The sequence below is a fragment of the Prionailurus bengalensis genome, chromosome A1 (assembly GCF_016509475.1).
Source record: "Prionailurus bengalensis isolate Pbe53 chromosome A1, Fcat_Pben_1.1_paternal_pri, whole genome shotgun sequence".
In the NCBI taxonomy this organism is placed as follows: Eukaryota; Metazoa; Chordata; class Mammalia; order Carnivora; family Felidae; genus Prionailurus; species Prionailurus bengalensis.
The window spans coordinates 56,918,088-56,942,853 of NC_057343.1; positions in this window are offsets into that span (position 1 = coordinate 56,918,088).

The following is a 24,766-nucleotide window of genomic DNA, read 5'->3' on the forward strand; positions in this document are numbered from 1 at the left end:
TGACAGCATGGAGCCTGCTTGAGATTCTCTCAAAAAAAAAATACATAAGCTTAAAAAGATCAATTGTGTTTGTACATAATAACAATAGAAATTAAGAGACAATCCTATTTACAATAGCATCAGAAAGAATAAAATGTTTAGGAGTAAATTTAACAAAGGAGGTTGAAAGACTTGTATAATGAAAACTACAAAATGCTGATGAAAGAAATTAAAGAAAACCCAATTACATGGAAACTTATTACATGTTCATGAATTGAAAGACTCAGTATTGTTTAAATGCCTGTACTACATAAAGCTTTCTACAAATTCAGTGTAATCTCTGTCAAATTCACAATGACATTTTTTACAGAACAAATAAAAAAACCCTACGTCCATATGGAATTACAAAGGACCCTGGATAGCCAAAACAATCTTGAGAAAAATGACTTAGATAGAAGCATCATATAACCTCATTTCAAAATACATTTTAAGACTATAGGAATCAAAACAGTATGGTATTGTCATAAACACAGATATATAGACCAGTAGAACACAATAGAGAGCCCCAAATAAATTCATGCATATACAGCTAACTGATCTTTGACAAGGATGCCAAGAATACACAATAGAGAAAGGATAGTCTTCAACAAATGGTGTTAGGAAAACTGGATATCCAGCTGAAAAATAATGAAATTGGATGCTTATCATACATCATACACAAAAATCAATTCAGAATGGATTAAAGGCTCAAACGTAAAAACTGAAACTGGATATCCTAGAAAAAAAACACAGGGATAAGCTTTATGACACTGGTCATAGCACTGGCTTTTGTGTATATCACCAAAAGCACAGGCAAGAACAACAAAAGTTAGAAAAGTGGGACTACATCAAAATAAAATATTTCTGCTGCAGAGAAAAGGAAATAATCAACATAATGAAATGTAACTGACATAATAGGAGAGAATATTTGCAAACTATGTATCTGGTAAGGGTTTAATATCCAAAATATATAAGGGACTCCTATAAGCAATAATAAAAAAATAATAATTCAATTAAAATGGGTAAAAGACTTGAATGGACAATTCTCCCAAGAAGACATACAAATGGCCCAAAGGTATGTAAAATGATGCTCAACATAACTAATCATTAGGGGAATACAAATCAAAATCACAATGAGACATCATTTTACACCTGTTAGGATAGCTAATTATATTATTATTTGTTAAGTGTTAGCAAGAATGTGGAGAAAATGAAACCCTTATATACTATTGGTGGAAATGTAAAATGTTATTGATATAGGTGAATTTGCTTCTGCCATTTTGATTTCTGTCTTTTCTGTGTGTCATGTCTATTTTATTCCTCTCTTCTTCCTCTCTTCTATGTTTTCTTAAAAGAATAATTACTAGTATAATGTTTTAATTCCTTGAATTATATTTAAACTATATTTGTTTGAATCTTTTTCTTAGTGATTGGTTGATTTTTGGTTTAATAGATACTTCTTAATTTATCAGATTATGTTTTAGATCTATACTAACATAACAAGTATAATGTAGAAATGTTACTCCTAAATGTTACTCCTACATGTGAATTATATTTAAACTATATTTGTTTGAATCTTTTTCTTAGTGATTGGTTGATTTTTGGTTTAATAGATACTTCTTAATTTATCAGATTATGTTTTAGATCTATACTAACATAACAAGTATAATGTAGAAATGTTACTCCTACTCCTATAATGTAGAAATGTTTCCTTTTTGTTGTACTAATATTATTATGTGTCTTCTAAATTTCCTGCAAACTCAAAACCATATTTTTATAATTGTTACTTTATATCATTTTATGTCATTCAAGACACATTAGAAAAGATGCTTTGTTATACTAGCTTTCTTACTTACTCTTCTCTGTTTCTCTTAATTGCTTCCTGTATAATTCAGTCACCATCTGTTGTATTTCCTTAGTCTAATAGTTTTCAAATCCATGGTATTTGTGCTTTGTTATTTGACAATAACAATTATCAAGTTTTGTTATTGACAACTTGTTATTGTCAAATATATTACATGTCTATATATTATAGACCCAACAATATAATTATATACATACTAATTTTTACAATTTTTTGAATCCGTTAAAGAAAGAAAGAAGTATACATTTATACTGTCTTCTTTAATTACCTAATTTCATTTACCACTGTTCTGTTGCTTTTTTTTTCCATATGGAATTACTTAAAAAAATTTTTTTTTTCAACGTTTATTTATTTTTGGGACAGAGAGAGACAGAGCATGAACGGGGGAGGGGCAGAGAGAGAGGGAGACACAGAATCGGAAGCAGGCTCCAGGCTCTGAGCCATCAGCCCAGAGCCCGACGCGGGGCTCGAACTCACGGACCGCGAGATCGTGACCTGGCTGAAGTCGGATGCTCAACCGACTGCGCCACCCAGGCGCCCCTGGAATTACTTTATGGTCTTAAATCACTTTATTTGTCCAAAAGAATTTTGTGTGGTATTTTTTGTAAGTCACATCAGCTGGCAAAAAATTCTGAGGATGTCTTTATTTTGTCTTCATTTTTGAAATATAGTTTTCCAGGATATTTTTGGTTGACAATTTGTTTTTTATACTTTGTATGTGTCAACTCACTACCTTCTAGCCTCCATTCTTTGGTGTGTGTGTGTGTGTGTGTGTGTGTGTGTGTGTGTGTGTGTTGTTGTTTTGTTTTTTGTTTTTTGTTAGAGAGCGTAATCAGGGTAAGGACAGAGAGAAAGAGGGAGAGAGAGAGAATCCCAAACATGTTCTGTGCTGTCAGCATAGAGCCTGAGGTCGGGCTTGATTACAGGAACCCAGAGATCATGACCTTAGCTGAAATCAAGAGTTGAACGCTTAACTGACTAAACCACCCATGTGCCCCAGTCTCCATTATTTCTGATGAGGTGTCAGTTGTTAACTTTATTGGGTTTCCTTGTATATGATCAGTCATTTTTTTATTTGATGCTTTTTTAAAGTTTATTTATTTTTGAAAAGAGAACAAGTGAGCAAGAGAGGGGCAGGGCAGAGAGAGAGAGAGAGAGAGAGAGAGAGAGAGAATCCCAAGCAGGCTCTATGCCATTAGCACAGAGCCCCCACACAGGGCTTGAATTCAGGAACTGTGAGATTGTGACCTGAGCAGAAACCAAGAGTCAGATGTTCAACTGACTGAGGCACCCAGACATCTTTTTACTTGATACTGTTAAGATTTTGCCTTTCTCTTTAAGCAGTTTTTCCCCTATAATAAATCTAGATATGGATTTCTGTGCCTTCTTAGAGATCATTGAGCTACTTGGTATTTTTTTTTAAAAATTGTTAACGTTTATTTATTTTCAGAAAGAGACAGACAGAGCATGAGTGGGGGAGGGGAAGAGAGGTACTGAGACACAGAATCTGAAGCAGGTTCCAGGCTCCAGGCTGTCAGGACAGAGCCTTATGGCAGGGCTTGAACCCATGAGTCGTGAGATCATGAGCTGAGCCAAAGTTGACCATTCAACCGGCTCAACCACCCAGGTGCCCTGAGCTACTTCAGTATTAGATTTAATGTTTTTAATCAGATTTATAAGTTTTCAACCATTATATCTTTGAATATTTTTTTTTTTTTTGGTTCCTTACACTGTCTTCTTTTTTCCTGGAACTCCAGTTAAACTTATGTTACTGTGCTTAATGAAATTCCGCATTTCTCAAAGGTTCTGTTCAGTTTTCTTAATTTATTTTTCCATTTGATTCTGAGATGCATGGGGGCACCTGGGTGGTTCAGTTGGTTTAGCGTCCGACTTCCGCTCAGTTCATAATCTTGCAGTTCATGAGTTCAAACCCCATATTGGGCTCTGTGCAGATAGCTCAGAGCATGGATCCTGCTTCAGATTCTGTGTCTCCCTCTGTCTCTGCCCCTCCCCCATGTCTCTCTTAAAAATACATAAACATTAAAAAATGTTAAAAATATATATGATTCTGAGATGCATGATTTCTATTAATCAATCTTCAAGTTTGATGATCCTTCCACTAGCTCAGTTTTACTATTTAGCATCTCTAGTATTTTTTTTAATTGTGCTTTTTGTGTTATTCCACTCCAAAATTTCATGGTAGCTCTTTTTTTATCTTTATATCTTTATTAATATGCTTTATTTGGTTGCACATTGTCATTGTGCCATTTTTTACTTTTTAAGTATGACTCCTTTTAGTTCTTTTAGCTTGATTATAATAGCTTCTTTAAGGTAATCATTCATCTTCTATGTATGACATATAGGTACTCTCATGGCAATTATTTTTGCCTGTTTTTTTCTTGTGTATGGCTTACACTTTCCACTTTTGATGCATTTGTCATAAAAGTTTTGTTGACAGTCAAACACTTTAATTATACTTTGTAACAATTCTGGATTGTTCTCTATGTTGCCTTTGTTCTTGCCTACATTGACCTAAAGTAGAGGTTTATCATGCTGAGCTATGGAGGAAAACAACAGGTCTTGTCTCAAAGGATACAGACACTGGCTGATCTTATCCACATGTAATAGATTTTCTTGAATAAATATTTCTTCATTTGTTGTATCACAATAAGAAAATTCTCAAAAATTTTAATTAGATTTTTATTCTATTCACATGTATTATGGTTGTTTCCTTGGAGAGATATTCCATGCAGTTTATCATGATATCAATCTAGAAGTCATTCTCAGATAAAGTATTTTTAATATGTTAATACCATCCACCTGAAAACAGGGATTTTTCTTTCTGAGACTGACAAACTGATCTAAAATTTATGTATAAAATTCTAGAAACAAGTAGAGTAGCAAACAGAAAATGAAAGAACTTTTTTTAGAAAAAAAAGGGTAAGTTGGAAGAATTACATTAGTTAATTTCAAGACTTTCAAAGAAGTTGCAGTACTCAAGGTGGCATGTTTTTGGCATAAGCATAGATGCATATTAATGAAAGATAGTATGTAGCAATAGAACCACAATGTACAAACAATAGATAATTCATGGATACACCAAGGTAAAGATTTTCAACAAAACCACTAGAACAAATTAACACCCATATGGAAAAAAAAGTGAATGTCAATTTTTATTTCACAATACACAAAAATTGTTTTTAAATTCCCATAGATCTCAATGTACATACTAAAATCATATACCTTCTAGAATACTACATAGGAAAAAATCTTAAGCAATTTAATATAAGCAAAGATCATGACGAATCACACACACACACACACACACACACACACACAAGAAAAATCTGTTCTTTGAAAGACACTTAAAAAATGTAAAGGTACATTATACATTTGGTTTTTTGGTGTCTTAAAATTAGGTTATAATGATTCTCTATTCTAGAACCAAACTTTTTTTAGATATATCTATTTTCAATGTTTTCTGATGGTCTGTGTGATAAATTATTCAAATAGTACATGTACTTTCTCAAAATTAAAATCTGTTTTTCTAAAGGTGTTCGTAAAAGTACTTGAACCTGGAGTATATTAAGAATCCTTAATCTCAGAGCAGACAAAAGAAAATACCAAAATAGATACTCTACACCCTGAATGTGGATGTTTATAAACAATATTAGCTCCAAACTGGAGAAAGTAAAACCAAATACCATCAATATGAAGAAATAAATTTCCACATATTTATAATATGAAGTACTACTAAGCAATAAAAGAAAACAAACTGCATACATTCAACAACGTGGATGAATCTCCACAGCATTGTGCTGAGTCAAAGAATCCTTATATAAAGAAACACATGTTGTTTTATTCCATTTATATGAAGTTTTAGAATCGTCAAAATTATTCTGCACTGACAGAGAACAGATTCGTGGTTGCCTAGGGCTGATGATGTGGGAGATTGACTGCAAAAGAAACTTTTTGTAGTGATGAAAATATTCTGCATGTTCTGATGGCTAAATGTTATTTATCAAATGCATTTGTCAAAACTCATAGGACTCTATAATTAAAATTGGTTACTTTATGTTATATAAATTAGATCACAATGATGATGATTCATAAAGTAAAACAAAAAACTGAAAAAACAAAAAAGGTTTATAGGATCAATCAGAGAGAAAACACAAGTTACTGAATGCCTAACCATATCAACATTTGATCATTATGGTTAGAAATCATAGATAAAAGAAAAGGGTCATATAATTTAGTCTGAAGAATTGAATATACACTTAGGAATGGAAATGTTTAAGAACACTTATGAAAACACTAAAAAAATCTAATACTAAACTTATATCAAATAAAGAAGTCATGTGATCCCTGATGTGTTATAGACTCTTAGATTTCTCCTCTCCCTTTCTCCAAATATACCTCAAAATTAATAATTACAAGAGACTCTGTAATTTCAGTGTTTTTAAAAATGTGAAATACTGAAATAGAAGAGTCATTCTAAACAACTTTCAGGAGATACAGTTATTCACATTTTTATATAATTCAAAATGTTACCTTAAGTAATATATGTCAGTTGCCTTAAGCATATTGACTTAAACATACATCATTATTTCAAAATGTTTCTCAAGCTATATCAAACTATTACGATGAAGCATGTCCTTCTGAAAAGTAAATCAAAATGATTAGTCTATATTTAAAAAAATATTGTTCCATTAATTTTGGTTATAGATTATAAGAATGCGATTCTTTGTTTTTAGTTTGGATGATTTCTAGAATTCAAAGACCCAGGGATGAATTTGTCAAATTAAATGTCTTAAGAATTGGGGCAGCTGGGTGGCTCAGTTGGTTATGCATCTGACTGTTGATATCAGCTCAGGTCATGATCTTGTGGTATATGAGATCAAGTTCTGTGTGGGGCTCTGAGCTGATAGCATGGAGCCTGCTTGGGATTCTCTTTGTCCCTCTCCCTCAGGCCCTCTCACTCTCTGCCCCTCCCTCACTTGTGCTCTCTTTCCTTCTCTCTCTCTCAAAATAATAAACCTACAAAAAAAGAATTAAATGTTATTTTTTCGGTGAAGAATATAAGAAAGAAAGTATATTTTTCCAGGGGAAGCTGGGTGGCTCAGCATCCAACTTTTGATTTCCTCTCAGGTCATGATCTCACAGTTTGTGAGATCCAGTTCTGCTTTGGGCTCCACGTAGTGTGGAGCCTCCTTAGGATTCTCTTTCTCCCCCTCCCCTGCTTGCACATGCTCTTTCTCTCTAAAAATAATGAATAAACATTAAATAGTATATATATATATATTTTCCAGTCAAGTGAGATGAATTTCAAAATTGAATCACATTTACTATTGTTTATTATGGCAGTCTTTTTTATATTTTTGAAGCTCATTATTTTAAAGCTTCTGGTAGTTTATCCAATCAAATGTCCTCAATTTTTTTCTTATAGGTATAATAAAATACATAATGATTTATTTAAAAAATAAAAAAAAGTATAAGAACATAAGGTACATTTGCCCTTGCATTCCAAATAATAAGTGTTTCTTTAAAAAGTATATTTTAAAGATATTTAAGCTTTGAGAATAATTAACTTGCCTTAAATGGAAACACTAACTTCAAGAGGGTTCTTTTGCAATCTCCACAGCTGTCTTCCCAACACTGAATACATAAATATCATTCTGGCACTATGGCATACATATAATGGCATCAACATACTGCGTTATGACTAGCAATATTATTCATGATCTTTTGCAATTAGTTGTGCTTAAAATGAAGACAGCTGTTAAAGTGGAATCTTTTATCATATGCATGTATTATTAAATTTGCTTCAAAATGGCAATAAAACTGTGAGTGATTTTCAGAGCAGAAGAGCTTCTTAAGAAAATAAACAAATATAGAAAAAGCAAGCATTTATTGAGCACTTTCTCTTAGCCAGACATTTTGCTAAGTATATTATAATAAGTTACCTCTAATCCTCACAACAATATTTCAAGTGAGATATTCTCTGCCTTTTAGAGAGAAGAATACTGAAGTGTTAAAATGAAAATGATTTTCCCCATTTTAAACATCTAGTGGTTAACAAGACAAAAATGTGTCTCCAGGTTAGTATGACTCCAGTATTTGGTCAAGGCCCAACATCCCTTCATCCTCACTTCTTATTTCTTCATGATGGCTTGAGTGCTTAAAACTAAAAACTGAGAAAGGAAAAAAGAGTCAAGCAAATTATGGATGCTACATTACTGTAGAAAAAATGGTGAAGACATTGGTGAGATTTTTGAATCTTACCAAAACCTGTTACTGTCTTTTATTATTCTTTTAGAAAATAAAGGAAAAAAATATGTAGATTTAAAATTTTGAGTTGAGTACTGAGGAATGAAGAAATTAATGTGTCTACTGGGTGAGTGAAGAAAAAATTAATCATTTTTGCCAACTGTCTAAGAAATCACGACTGGAGGAAAATAAACTGAATATTGAAGACATCAAACAGGATTCAGAAAATTTAGTGACACATTGCAAGAGCTAAGTAATAAGTGGTGGTGTAAGCAAATAGTTTTGCAACAAAAATACTTCATGTTAAAAATGTGTGATAGAAGGGGCGCCTGGGTGGCTCAGTCAGTTAAGCATCTGACTCTTGATTTTGGTTCAGGTCATGATCTTGCAGTTTGTGGGATCGAGCCCCACATCAGACTCTGGGCTGATAGTGCAGAGCCTGCTTGGGATTCTCTCTCTCTCCCTCTTTCTCTGCTCTTCCACAGCTCTCTCTCTCCCTCTCTCTTTCTCTCTCCCTCTCTGTCTCTCTTTCCTTCCCTCTCCCTCTCTGCAAATAAATAAACTTTAAAATGAACATTGAAAAAAGTATATGAAAGAAGTATAAAATAGGAACTTCATTGCAAGAAAATAGAATTTCAAACATTCAGGTGAATACCAAGATTAGATAGTGGATTTGATATTCATGTATTTTGGAGGATAAGATTTGTGCAACAGCTTGAAACCTTTTAGTTTGGTTTCTGTCAATTACTTATAACCTACTTAATACTATCAGCAAAATAATTTTTAAACTATTTTAGCAATAATTTGAAAAAATTTCCAGTATTGACTTCTGAACACTTCACAAAGCTTAAATTGTGATACAAATGTGGCTGTTTCAATTCAAATTCAAATACGTTGAATTACACATTCCAAGTCATTTCATTCTAATAGTCATTGTAAAAATACCATTCCTCCTATTCTCTAACTCAGCAGAGAAGAGTATTGGGTTTTCTATATGAATCATGAAAATTCCTAGAATACCTATAATTCCAGGTTAATTGCTATGATTTTTTACTGTCCTGGGATAGGGAATACCAGTTAGGATGTCAGTTGCTCTTTAAAATAGCATTACATTTAAGTTATCAGTAAAATATATAACATACAATATATGTGTTCATTGCTGGCTTGTGTTATCAGCAAGGCAGAATTCTAGTCAACAGTAGATTATTAGTTATTAAATTTGAAGGGAGTCAAAAATTATACACAGATTTTTGACTGTATGATAAGTCAGCACTCATAAGCATCATATTGTTCAAGAGTTAACAGTGAAAGAAATGGATAGCCATTAAATATTCCAGGACTGAAACATAGACTCATTTATATAGGAGTCTAGGCTAAAAATTTTAACTCCCTCAGAAGGAAATCCAAAAAGAACAATAAATGCAAGCCATCAGGTTTTATATATTGGTTTTAGAAATGGTGGTGACTCCTATTAAAGTTCTGGTAGCCATAATGTGAGGGAGTAAACAAATTGCCAGTTGGCAACTGACAGTGAAAGTCAAGTTTGTGGAAAGCACTACTTCTTGCAGAGTAGTGTAGAGAAAATGTGTTTCCAGAATAACAGCAGTGACCAAGTAACAGTCTATGGTTTTGGAAGAAATAGAAGCAGAAACATTAAGGGAAGAAAGTGCGGACATGCGTCAACATTGCCCGTGTCAAACCATTACTCAGTTTTATAACCACTAGGAATATTTGGCTGCAACAAAGTACTCTGTAAATCCCATTCTTAAATCTATAAATGACCAGTTATAACCAGAATTTACCAAGATGAGAGTACAGAGCAATTCCTTTAGAAGAAGCTGAGAGGAAAAGTTGAAGTTTGATCAAATAGCATCTATGTAGGGGGGGCAATAGTGGAAGAATGAGTAAGTCACACCTTCTCAAATGCATTTCCTCCAAGCAATGGTTTCAAAAAAAATAAAGGTAAAATCTTCCTTATGGAGTTAAGTATCTCATAAATACACATCTAAATTTCTAAATACACATCTAAACATGTATGATTTCTCCCACAAAAAGTTCACAGACCCATAAAAATTCACACTGCATGTATTTTCTCCCTATGCGTCATTAATGAAGATCTCTAACTTAATCTGAGGTCATCGTCATTCCCCTGAAGGTTTAAAAAGTCAGGATAATTTCGTTGATTATTTTGGTTTGTAGTTTATTTCATTTAGTTAAATTTCATTTTCTACCAGCCCTGCGGCAGTATTATCCACTGGTGATTCTCTACTAAGCATCTATTTCCAGCCCTCTCCAGTATAATAACATAATTCTGATGTTTTGCGGAATTCACTTCTTCCCCAAATAATCATGTGCCTCAGAGCAGTCTTTCCCTTACCCAACTTCAAGGGTAGGGTTAAATAACTGTGTCCATAGTATACAAATTGGAGGAAAGGTGTTTGATTTTTGCCTATACATTTTGAAGGGAAGTATGATATGACATTAGCCTACAGAAAACCAACATATGAGACAAAAAATGGCCATTTGACTGAGGAAGGTGGCAGGGTGAATACAGGAGAGAAAATGTAAGCGCTATTTAAAAAGGTAAAAAAGGGCACCTGGGTGGCTCAGTCAGTTGAGCATCCAACTTCGTCATGATGTCACAGCTTATAAGTTTGAGCCCCGTATCTGTGCTGACAGTTCAGAGCCTGGAGCCTGCCTTGGAGTCTGTGTCATCCTCTCTCTCTCTGCCCCTCCCCAGATCATGCTCTCTCTCTCTCTCTCTCTCTCTCTCTCTCAAAAATAAATAAACATCAACATTTTTAAAAATAATAAAAATTTAAAAAGAAAGAAAAAGGTAAATTTAGCAGAAGGTGGCTAATAATCTCTCTTGCAGAGAGGCCAAGGGAAATTTCTTAGATTTTTCCCATATGATAAGAGAATAATATCCTATTAAATAATATCAAAAAGATTACCACAGGGGGGTTGAGAATACATAACTAGAGTTTAGGAGATACTCATTTTGTTGATCAATAATATTGGAAGTGAGATGTGCTGAGGTGAAAATCAACAATGCAGGAATGTGGGATATTGACATAAGATATAGTAATTGTCTTGGGACACAACCACACACAGAACTCAGATAATTAGGTTGGAAGAAGAAAACAGATAGGAAGAGTCTGAGAGGTTTGTTAGCTAAACTGCAGAGAGATAAGGGAAGGGAGAAAGAAAAGGAGAGAGGAAAATTAATAGCTATAAATGAAAATTATTACCTAGAAGTAATATACAGAGTTCAAAACAGTTAAAACTGAAGAAGCTGTATTGGCTTTCTTAGTTAGAAAATGGGAAGCAAATTTCTTCTGTGTATTTAAGTAGAAGCTTTCTGAAGAAAATTTTATTTTCCATCTCACAAAACGATTCTCATGGTAAATATGCTAGACATTTGGAGTAACTTTAAGTAATATGGTTGTGGGAGATGAGCACAAGGTCAATGACTTATTCCTCATGTATGTGTCAGACACTTGATGGCTTTTGGTTTTATAGTCTCAACACAGAAACGTGTTAGTCACAGAAGGGTTATCCTAGCTAGCGTCCACAAGCCTATGATGTAAACAAATGTAGAATTGCACTGATAGAAACCTGTTTTGAATGCTCTGCTGAACTAGCAACAGCTGTCTTGAAGTAATGGCTTAAGGAGTTACAGGCCTCAGTTGTCAGAACTTATAGTGTTCTTCCCAGAAGCAACAACCTTTTCAAGCATTATATTGGCAGTGACACCCATACAATTAAAAAAAAAAACACCTCACTAGATTCAAAATAGACAGATTGAATGATAATTTCATTCTGTATAGCTCAACTTTTTGAATTCCTAATAGAAACTGCTTTTTTAAAAAAGAATGGGTTCATTTTGGACATATGTTCACATGTTACTTTAGTGAAGATTGGTGTCTTTATTTGTGGCTTTAAACCATATTAAGTGCGACCAAGAATTGTGAGGAAAATGTATGAGTAGTTTATACTAAGGCTCCTCAGCTTTCTCTTTAATCCAGAAAACTAGATAAGAGTTGTTCATTTACTAACTGGAGAGGATTATAAATTTGTTACCAGGGGGACACTTGGAATGAAGAGGGGAAAGACAAAAGGCAAAGGCTTTAATAGATGTGAAAATGTTAATAGTTCAGTGCTATGTTGTGCAAAGTAATAAAAACATTGAAAGTGGACAGAAAAAAGTGAGTGTTAACGTTTCTGGAAAATAATGGTATAATGCTTCATATTCTCTAAGGACCTAATTATGAGCTATTCTGAATAGCGCACCTCAAGTATTGACAGACAGTCTGTTTATATTGGTTCCTAATTAAAGACTTTCCTCCTCACACCCCTAAAAAGGTTTAGCAAAGACATCTTTCAACACTAACAAGCATACTGTGAAGCCACATGTTGGGAGGCAAAAATAAATGAATTAAGAGAATAGAGTTTAAATATCGTCATAGGCTGGAAGAGAGACATTTCTCTTTAACTTTCAAGGAAAACAATCTTTTTATTTATCTGTCCAGGTTTCCAGTCATTTTTTACATTTCCCATATTTTACATAAAGATCAATCATATTTTTAAACTCCCAGAACAGCATCAGTGGTGGTAATGTTTCTCAAAAATTATAATCCTGGGATAAACCTTTATGAAAACACTTTCACTCTTCAGTTTCTTTGATGAATGCATTCGGTTCAACTTGTGTGTAGAAATTCCCTAAATATTTTTATGTGTCACATGACAGTAAACAGGAAGTGGACAGATTTCTAATTGTATCTGGTTATTTCTGGTAATAATATCATGTCTTGGGAATGTTTCAAGAAGGAAAGGGAGTAACACTAACAACCGGGTGGAATATTACTAGTATAATACCTTGATTTCATGAGGGATTTAATGGCAAGGAATAGGAATATCAACAATGGAGATACATTGCAGGGATATATACGAGCCTCAGACAAGTTCTTACTTTATGTCAGTAGTTTTTCTGGACTTTTTAAGCATATCGTTTAACTGTCATGCAAGAAACAATTAATATATTTATATTCTCACTTTTACACAGGCCAGGATTTGAAAAGTCTGTCAGACTGCAGTGCTTTAAAAATTTTCACTACTCTAACATTTAGATCTAATGCTTCATGGAGAAAGCTCTCTCACAAAAAGTGTGATTTGGCAGACTAGCCGTTCTCCTTGGTTTCTTCTAAATGTACTAAGCCTCGTTTTGTTGGTTTGGAAGAGTTCTGGTTGTTTTCATGGCTGCTCTTAACCGTATCAGCCATATCAGTCTAATTCGGATCTGATTTTCAGCAAATAGTTTTTTAGCTTTGTATATCCTTCATATTCTGCTGTATTCCTTGGTATTGCTCTTGTTTTCTGGTTTTTAATTGCTTAATTACTCATAACAATGAGCATTACTCCACCTATTTAACCATATTTTTGCAGAATTTACCTTGTTCTTTTAAACATCACAAAATATTATAAAAATATAATAATATTTAAAAGCTGCAACACATTAATAGTTTCCTAGGGGATAAGCTAAAATATTCGTAAAGATTCTCAATATATAGATCATTCCGAACTAGACAATAGAAGAAAACATTTATAGATTTTCTTGGGCAGGGGGCAGAAAGGCATATTGCAGACAGATATTCCCAGTGTTAAAGCCTATATTTAGGTGATGAATAATTTTCACCAGATTATTATGTGTTCTAAAAAAAAGACAAAATCCAGAGCTATCCACCTGTGGAATTCAATCATTTAAAATACAGCAAAGTTCTCTGCTCCTCACTGCAAATGTCTTTCCAGGGTGATTTTACTGTGGTGACATTTGGCTGAAATGAGACCATTGGGATCCAAACATACTCCCAAATGTGAGTAAAATTTTTCCTTTCAAAATGTTAACGTGTTTTCCAGCTCTTTCGTATCATTCATACTGAAAATGAAAGCACAGTTTTCTTGATATTTCTGCCAACAGGACCTAATTTTAAGTATTTAATTTTCTGAATGTACATTACCCTTCTAATGTAAGTGTAGAATTAGAATCATAGAAAAAAAATGGCTTAAAAGGCCTTTGAGAGTTCACCAAATTTATCTGCCTGTTTCAAATTATTTGGCCTCCTGACCAATCTGGGCATATATTTATTTACATTCTTTTAAGGGAAACATCTCCAGAGAAGAATATTACATAAGCAAACAAAATCCCCAAAAAACAACCCCTGAGAAGTTTCTGTAATTCCTCTTTTTAAACTCTCTCTCCCCCTCCCTCCTTTCCTCCACACCTGCCTCTCTCTCTCTTTCTCACACGTGCACACACACTCAAACACACACACACACACACACAGTAACCTTTTCTAAGATGTGTTCTGATACTTCCTTTCCTTTCTTTTCTCTTCATGTTTCTCTCTTCTCTCCTCACATTAATGAGGTATAGTAACAGTACAGTTTGAAAATTACATCTTTAAGACACTGACGATGATTTGGTAATTTATAGAGATACACAGGCACACACATGCACACACACACACTCCCACATTTCAGTGAGTCTAATAGCTTTATGCCAATTGCAATCTTTATAGCTAACATGATTACACTTGATGAAAACTGCTCACCTATAAGCAGCCAGACCTCAAAAAGCAAAAAGGACTTCCCTTTATTCATTCCTTCTGTACGTGTTAGTACCTTATTTTTTTCAGGTTGGTTTTAAAGAGTAGCGTTGGACAAGGCTGATATTGAATATGTCTTTAACTTCAAAATACATGTACAGTATATTGTTTTCTCTTTAAATCTGTGTTATTACTCTTGGTTAATTCAGAATTTGCTCCTCTGAAATCAAGAAAATAAGTGATTAAAAGCTGACATATTATAAACTATATATTTCTGTGCATTTGTTTTAACTTACTGGTTTTGCTAGAATTGCCAAAGTTGAAAGAGAGATATGAAGAAGACAAATGCAGGGGTGTTTTGATTGAAAATTTACCATTTGAGCGCATACAACTAAAATAAATTATGTCCTAAAAGTGTTGCATTCTTTTGGAAATGATACTGTGGTAGAATGGTAATTCAAACACGTGAATAATATTTATGGACTAGGCAGTAAAGTTATTTATTTTTCATAGTTCTTTCTTTACCTTGACCTATGTTTAACATTTAAGAATTATTTTTTTGCCAACATTATAATATTACCTTCCTTCTTTATAGAGATAGAGATTAAATTTATCAATTAGAAATCCCCATCCTGTATTTCCTAGAAGAATGATAACCTTATTAGAAGAATATAATGCATTTGAATTGACTTGAATATAATTAAATTTAACTGCAGCCTGTGTTTTTTTTTTCCTTTAAACAAACACTTACAAACGGAAAATTATGTGAAAGGCAAACATTTGTGTATGGTTGTTTCTGTACCATGATCTCTGAAATGTGATTTGAAACTCCATAGCGCAATTTATTCAATCTAAGCAAAAGTAACTATTTATGGTTTAGGAAATGGACTATTTATTTTTGCCACTGTTCAAAGATTATTTATTTAAGTTATAAATTAATCAAAACTATCTTTGAGAATATTCACCTTCATTTTTATAAATTAGTTTCCTAAAATAGTGCAAATGTACAAGCAAAAACATTTCTAATTTCTTGTAAAATAAAAATTCATTCAGTACTTACGGAGTTAAGTTTGAGTTTTACCAATAAGATGATTATCTTAATAATAATTTTCTCATGGACAATAACTCCAAAGAGAATGACATAATTTGACTGCTTAAACATTTTTGAAACATATGAACTTTTAATGTTGAGATGCATTTTTCTTTGTATGTATATTATACTTTCTGTGAAACATGAAACACAAAGATTATACTTGCCACATATTATATCTAATCATCTTTTTCTCAGATTAATTACATCATGAATCAGATACAGTAAATTAAAATATACTGAAAAAAATAAAAATAGAATTAAACTCTACTTTTAAAAAAGTTGCACAGCACAGACAGCAGTGACAGATCTTCCCCAACCCTTAGGCAGATGGAACAGGGATGATGGTACTTTTTAAAAAAAAAATTATTTATTTAAATTCAAGTTAGTTAACATATCATATAGTATTAGTTTCAGGAGTAAAACCTAGTGATTCATCAATTGCATACAATACCCAGTGCTCATCCCAACAAATGCCCTTCTTAATGCACATCACGCATTCTTATCCCCTGCCCACCTCCCTTTCAGCAACCCTCAGTTCTCTGTATTTAGGAGTCTCTTATGGTTTGCCTCCCTCTCTGTTTTTATCTTATTTTTCCTTCACTTACTCTATGTTCATCTGTTTTCTTTCTTAAATTCCACATATGAGTGAAATCATATGATAATCTTTCTCTCACTGACTTATTTCACTTAGCATATATACTCTAGTTCCAACCATGTTGTTGCAAATGGCAAGATTTCATTCTTTTTGGTCACCCAGTAATATTCCATTGTGTGTGTGTATGTATGTGTGTGTGTATATATATATATGTTTTTTATGGGATGGTGTATTTTTATTTTGTATTGCCCTTTCTGGTTTTCCTTACACGCATGTTGATGAGCTACAGGAAGGAGGTCACAAGAAAGACTGAGCAGCCAATACTTTGAATCCTGTCACTAAAGAAATGTGCCTGCTTGCCCACCACTCTTGTTCTCACTCACTTTGCCTATTTCCAATTTTGTGTCCAGTTTCCACAGACGATGGGGCTGCCCTCCCCCCAGCAAACCCAGCTTGATTCCATGCTTGTCTTGAGTAGTAGTTTTGCTCAGTAGGTCTTGTCCCAGCTTCCTACACACATGCTCTCGGATGGAAAGATGCCTATGTTATTCCTAGATGAAGCTCTTTGGGATACTTTCCCTAGCTTCTCTGCTGATCCAAGGTCACCCAGCACAGTGGGTTGGGTGAAAAGAGCCCTGACACTGCCTTTTGAGGAGCAAGATTGGAAGGTGGGGGCTTCTTTCCCCCCACTGTCACCTTCTGCCTCATCAGGTCCTTAGCAGCTGGGCCAGTGTCCTCACAGGTCTTAGGGCCACCTACTCTGTCGTTTTGTACAGGTTAAACTCTAGGGTCTCCATGTGTGGTCATTTTGTCTGAATCTCTACCTCACTCTTTAATGATACCAGCTGTTTTCAGCCGTTTTTCATAATGTTGCTGATGGACTATGTGGGGAGAGGAAGGAAAGATAAATCTATAAATATATTTTTGAAGTAAAATATTTAATAAAGTGTTGCTTTTCTTTGAAGAGAAAAACTCTGTTTTAAAAAAAATATAAAGCTTTCTTTATGTAACTAATTTTTACAATTGCTGCTCAGGTTCAGTCCGCTGTTGTTTTCCTCCATTTGTATTCTTATTCACAAAGGCTTGCTGTGCCTTTGCCTTCGTTTAATCTTTTGATGTCTAGTTTAATCCTTACCATTCCCTTGCTTCTTCAGCCTACATTGATCTCTCTTTTGCTAGTCTCTTATAGCACTGGCTGATTAATTTTGCGTTACTGTCTTTCAATATATGTTGTAATTAGCTAAGCTAAGGTAAGAATCATTAGAAAATAAGTCAGTCTGAAATATAATGGCATTTTATTTTTCATTTTATTTTGCATAAATTTTCCTCTTCTCACTCAAATTTTTCACTATTATTATTGTTAAATGTTAAGGCTCACTGTTATGAGCCTTTAATTAGGAAACTTCCCCCAAAGCTAATATTAGTCAATATTAGAACACATGGTGCTTCTTGAACTTTGGCATCAAAAAAATTAATAATTTACCCTGAATGACATCTCTAGTCATCATTAGGGAGGGAATTTCTAGTTTTATTGCTCTCTGTGTGAATTGTGGCAATGAACTACTAAATCACGGTCACCTCAGGTTATATGTCTTCTTCTTTTTATTTTTTTTCTTTAGAACAACACATTAAGCAACTCAATTCAAATTATGTGTCATTCTAATTGGAACTGGAGAGCAATTAACTTTTGTGTGGCAAAATGTCAAGTACTTTTTTTTTAACTCATCAAAAGGAATACTTCAAGAGAAGTCTATAGTTTCATATAAATTACAATTGTTGCTACCATTGCTCTCTGTTTCAATTAGTTTGTGAACTACTTTAAGTATGGCCAAGGATAACAACTAGGAAATTGAAGAAGCAATAACTGTGTTTTGCCTTTTGGCATGACATCACTTCTTAAGACTCCAAATCAGTGCAAATTCCAATTCAAGTAAATAGATTTTCCCAGTTTTATAAAAAAAGAAAGTATAACATGCCCACGTTGTATATTTTTGCCTCAGTCTGATATCCCCAAATTTATATTAATGAAATCTACTTATGTGGTTGCCCACATAATTGTGGTTCATAAACCAGCACAATAAATCTAAAACAGAAGAACTAAATAACAGACAAGAAATTGAATAAGCAAGATATATCTTTCTCCACTTCATAATTGAATATATTCCCTAGATCCATGTAAATTATAATTCAAAGTAATCTTTTACAAAACTATAGAACTTTTTCTTTTTTTCTTCCCTTTTCTTCTTTCTTTCTTTCTTTCTTTCTTTCTTTCTTTCTTTCTTTCTTTCTTTCTTTCTTTCTTTTCTCCTTTCTCTTTCTGCTTCTGCTTATGTTCCTATTACAGTATAATATTAAAAACTTCTGATTTATTGAATTTTAGTGACAAAGTGGAGAAATGTGATGAAAAATATATTTCCTAATAGACCCAAATATTTTTAGTTCTTCTGTGAAAGAAAGCCAAATTTGGATAAACCTGTGTTCAATAATTAGTGTTTCTGTACTTTATCTCTTGGAAATGATTTAGATGTTTAATGAATATACATCACTTAACTTATCTCAGTGTAACTTTAATGGTTCAACTTACCAAAAAGATTTCAGAAACGATGTTTAAATAGATATACTATAAAGCATAATCATTGTTGACTAGTTCATTTATAAACTTTATCCACTTACATCTATTTACATACTTAATCATAGCAATCATGTTTAGATTATTCATGGAAATTTCATAAGACCTTATACAGGCATAATCTTAACTTAATCTTTCTTGCTGATAAATTCTGTAACAGAGGTAATAAGAGCTTATTTGACTTCTAGTAAACCTAGGTAGAATAAAAGCTGTATGGCCGCATTATATTCAGTGATGATGACTCTAAAGACATTCCTGTTTTAATTAAACCAACAAATTTAAACCAGCTTTTATTTACTGAAAATTATTCTAGCGTGCCTGAGTGGTTCAGTCAGTTAAGCATCGACTGTTGATTTCAGCTCAGGTCATGATCTCATGGTTCCTGAGCTCAAGCCCCACATTGGGCTCTGTGCTGACAGTGCAAAGCCTGCTTGGGATTCTCTCTCTCCCTCTCTCTCTGCCTGTCTTCTGCTTGTGCAGAATAAAAAATAAATGAACTTAAAAAAAATATTACCCCAGATCACATGAATTTGAAAAATATTTGAGTTAGTGTTTATATTTCTAAGACTATGTTTAATTTATATAAATGCTTAATTTTCTTTAAGCAAAGTAAATATAGCTCTCTACAAATTAGTTTCGGCAGTGCCATCCAGAGGTGGAAAAATATCACACGTTTATAACATACATCCATAGACATAGATAAGCAAGCAGACAAATACAAACAGAAATCTTACAGTTTTGGGGAGTCTTGGTGGCTCAGTCAGTTTGGTGTCCGACTTTGGCTCAGGTTATGATCTCACAGTCCATGAGCTCAAGCCCCACATTGGGCTCTGTGCTGACAGGTCAGAACCTGTTGCCTGCTTCAGATTCTGTCTCCCTCTCTCTCTGCCCCTCCCCCACTCAAATTCTATCTCTCTCTCAAAAATAAAGTAAAAACATAAAAAAAATTATAAATCGTATGGTTTTTGTTTTAAAAACTTAGCCATGACACAAATGTTATAATGTAAAACTCGCTAGTTGATAAAAGAACAGTTTGATCCAGATTATGTTTCTGGCAATGGAATAAGTTAAGGTTAACTCATAAGATACCTTATAGTTTTGGGGTGCCTGGCTGACTCGGTTAAGCGTCTAACTCTTGGGTTCAGCTCATGTCATGATCTCATTGTTTGTGGGTTCATATACCTGCATCAGGCTCTGCACTGACTAGGGCAGAGACTGCTTGGGATTCTCTCTCTGCCCCTTCCATCCTCTCTCTCTGTCTCTCTCTCAAGATAAACAAATAAACTTTTTAAAAAAAAGCTTAAATTTTTTACTATTATTTATGGAGAAGACTTTTATGATTTCTTTCATTTGCCTAGCTTCCAAATAGACTCTTCCTTTTGTTCCCTTTGTTAAGAATTAGCTAATTTCCAGAGAAGACCAGGAAGAACATTTATGTCTCAAAGGCACAGAGAAAGCATACAAGTTCTTCCAAGAAGGACTTTTGTTTTCAAAGGCCAGAATTTTTGCAGTACCTGCAAGCCTTCTGAAATGAATAGGGGAAGTTTGAGAATTGGTAAAAAGGATAAGTATTTTTTTTTAATTTTTTGATTATTTTTGTTTCCATTGTTGTAAAGACTCAATTTATAAGACAAGTTGTACAGGTTGTTCTCAGTTTGTAAGAGTGTTTGTAATTCCTCAAAGATTGGATTATAACCTGAATGATATCAAGGGTCACCAAACAAATATATTATCTTCAATTTCCTTCTTTGTCTCAGGAGAAGATCTTTAACTAAAATAGAAATCAAAATATTTCCATGTTCTAGATTTAGAATTGTTTGTCTTTGAAATGTTTTCTTTCCCTCTGGGTACATAATTTCATTGTAGCCAGGGAAAAAGACCTAAAATGTTTCCATCAGGCTCTGAATATCAACTTACAACTTGGCCAACTTCTGACCATAGAGTTACTTAAAAAAAATCCTTTTAAGTGTCTTGTCAAGTTTTAGCAAAGACAAACAGTAAATATCCCTAGAAGTATTGAATGACACCTTAGATGCAAGAGGCATCCCCAAAGAGGATGCAAAAAGTACTACCCTCCCAAGTTCCAGAACCACTCTCAAAAATTGTCAAAAGAGGGGCGCCTGGGTGGCGCAGTCGGTTAAGCGTCTGACTTCAGCCAGGTCACGATCTCGCGGTCCGTGAGTTCGAGCCCGGCATCAGGCTCTGGGCTGATGGCTCGGAGCCTGGAGACTGTTTCCGATTCTGTGTCTCCCTCTCTCTCTGCCCCTCCCCCGTTCATGCTCTGTCTCTCTCTGTCCCAAAAATAAATAAACGTTGAAAAAAAAATTAAAAAAAAATTGTGAAAAGAAAGAAAAGCAGACAATTCTGAGAGCTGCCAACAATCAGTCGAATTCTAGCTTCGAGTGAAGTGCAATATGCATTTCTGTTGGCCATATCTAGCTGCAAGTGGAGTTGAACCCACATTTCTGTCTGATTATATCTTTGGGCCCCCAAACTGATGGTTCAGTTGCCTGAATATACAAGAACTGACAACCCATGTGTCCAGGCAGGCAGAAAACCAAGTCAAATTCTCAGGATACAAAATAAAACAAACAAGAAGGTAGTAACTGTCCCTGGGAGAGAAATAATCAGCAACAAATGGGAACCTCAGAACCATAACTCACAAGAGTCTAGATGCAGAAAGGAAAGGATAACATGAAATTTTACCTTCCTTTCTCTATCAGGCACTACAGAGATCAAGGGAATTGACTTTAGTAAGAATTCTCTCACTTTACTGGCTTCTGCCAGTTTTCCCAGGATCCTTTCTGTAAGCTCTGAAGTGAGTAGGGTTTAAAGAAGACAGTTTGGGTCTGATATCTAATAGAATTTGTCAAAGTTTTCTGTGATTTTTACTTTTAGTTTCCTGTTGATTATTTAAGAGAATAAGTGGTAGCAGTTACCAGAGAATTCCTCAGAGTCCCATCAATCCTCGGAAGGGCCCATATGGGGGCCTCCTTTGAGGGTAGATGTGGGCGCATTCAATTTGGTGTCAAATGACTTGACAAAATCTTGGAGGATAATCTTCTTTACCAGTGTTCATGTTGACTGCAAATGAGACCCTGATACTGGGGTCAGTGTTTTGATTATGACCCCTAGGAGGGTGCAGAGAGGGAGGCCCACATATTTTAGGTTTCTGGCCTTGGAGCTGTTGCAGTTGTAGGGCACTAACTTAGGGGACTTTTATTTATGGCCTTGTAGTCTCTTCAGAGTAAAGAGATAATTCAGGTACTTGTAATCTTGTCAGAGTGAAGAGACAATTCAGGTAAGGATTAATAGACTGTGAGTACTCAGGTTAAGGATAAAGGGGAATAGTAGAAGTCACATCAGTCTTATAGTCTTTTGTTTTAGGTAGTACTTTGTGTATTTGATATTTCATTAGCTTTTGTAATAAATATTTTAATAAAGCTATTTTGGAATCTTGAAACCTTTTGGAGCCTTCTGCATGCCAATTAAAATAAGTGTCCCATTTTGTTTGATTTGAAAACCTTGCTTTCAAGTGAACTTCTCAAATGAATGATCTTTTCTAATTGAAACATTCTCTATCATCACCATTGTTTTAGTAAGATTTTACCATTTTTATAGATATCTCCAGCTTCTAGGGTCACAGTTGTTAAACTGTGATAAGCAGGTGTGCTGAAAGGTTGAGCATTCAATTCATTAAAACTGAGGGTCTCATCTCTTTAGCTAAATCTTTGGATCTCTTTGAGCCAGAAAAATATATAAGATGATGTGCCATTGTGATGAGGATTTTGTGGCATTTAAAAGTGTATCTTATTGCACAGAATAAATTTTCTTGAGATTGGTGGGTGACCCATTGTAAATCTAACTCATTTCATGACCAACTTATCCTAGCATGGGGTGTAGGAGTTAGGTCGAGAGAGAGCATTCTCACAGTTTTTAAGTGCTTGACCCATGTCCACCAAGTTTGCAGTTTTGGCTTCCAAGATTCCCATTAGCAATAGATTTATTACTCCTTTCACTTGAGGATTTCTTTCTAGTGGCAGATACCATATTGACTTTTAGTAGTCTGACTTGTGCCTACTTAGATTTTGATTTTGATGGTCAAAACAGTCTGATATTTTTTTGTATTAATTTATTTCCCCAGGTCCCCCAGCAGCTTATGCTGTGCGCTTAACACAGCATAAGCTTTGTGAGTCCTTGAGGCTTTGTGAGTCCTATAACAACTGCCATGCACTATGGACATTGGAATTCCTTCTTCTTGTGTCCTCTAGTGGTTGCAACCCATGTGGGCTCCCAATGTAACCACCTTGCAGGTTCCAGAAACTTTTCTGGGAATTTTATTAAACCCCAGACCCTTCCCAGGACCCCAGAACTTTTCTGGGAATAATATATATATTTCATATATAGTTTTATATAGTTTACATATATATATATATATATATATATATATATGTATATATATAGTTTATATATATAGCTTATATGTATAGTTTATATATGTATAGTTTATATATCTAGTTTATATATATGTAACTTTATATATGTATATACATATATACTATATATATATGTATATATAAAGCTATACATATATATATATAAAGTTATATATATATAAAGTTATATAAACTTTAAATATATATAAATATTATCTATATATTTGTGTGTGTGTAGGCACCTTTCCTGTGTGTCTCCTCCTGAAGGCCATTAGTGGTCAGCTTTGGACCCCATTTCTCATCTCCAAAAACTGTTAAAAAATGATTAAAGAAGACAGTTGAGGTGATTCAAAGAAACTTTATTTAATGCTTTATTACATGAATAGTCTCTTTTCACAAACTTCCAAATGGGGCAGTGGGCAGGAAGCTCTTTTATAGGATAAAGAAAAAAGAACAGGAAGAGAAAAATAGTAAAACAAAACAAAACAAAGAAAACTATTTTCTTGGGTCATATATATAGTCAACCTTGTTTGGGATAAGAAGGCCCAGTGTTGGTTTGGCATTTGGGGATTGGTTGTTTGACTGTGTTCATGGTCAAGTGCAGCATTTACAGCATCATCTAAATTATCTAAGTTTCAATTTGATGACATGGCACCACCAGCAGTAGTGACTCCACCTTGGGCTTAGACAGTTATTTCGACATATTTGATAATCTGGAGAAAAGTTTTGATTTAAAATCAAATATGTGAATATGAAAAATAGAGTATGTATCCTTATTATATTGATATACGAAGAGACACAATTGTTGATGACTTATTACAGAGTAACACCATGTAAGTATTATAGAAAAGCCAAAGTCAGAAAGAATATGCTTCAATTCTGTGGTTAGTGTTCTTTCATATTTTTAATAAAGCTATTCACATTGTTATTTTATTAAGTTTTTTTGTTTGGAAAATGTGTTTTTTAGCTATTAGTCCAATTTAACTTATTTTTGATTATAATTATACCTGTTTTGATCCAGTAAATAGGTAAACATTTTGAGATATAATGTAATCCATTTACTTAAAAAGAAGTAAGGAAAATCTTCCATTGACTTATTCAATGTATATACATTGATCACTGATTTGGAGCAAAATATCTGGAAGGGTTAACAGTTAACCAAAAGTTTAGGCCCTCATCCCTAACAGGATGGATAGATATTTAACAATAAATTAAACAGTTTATGTATTAATTACATGTATGGTGTGGTATTTAATAAA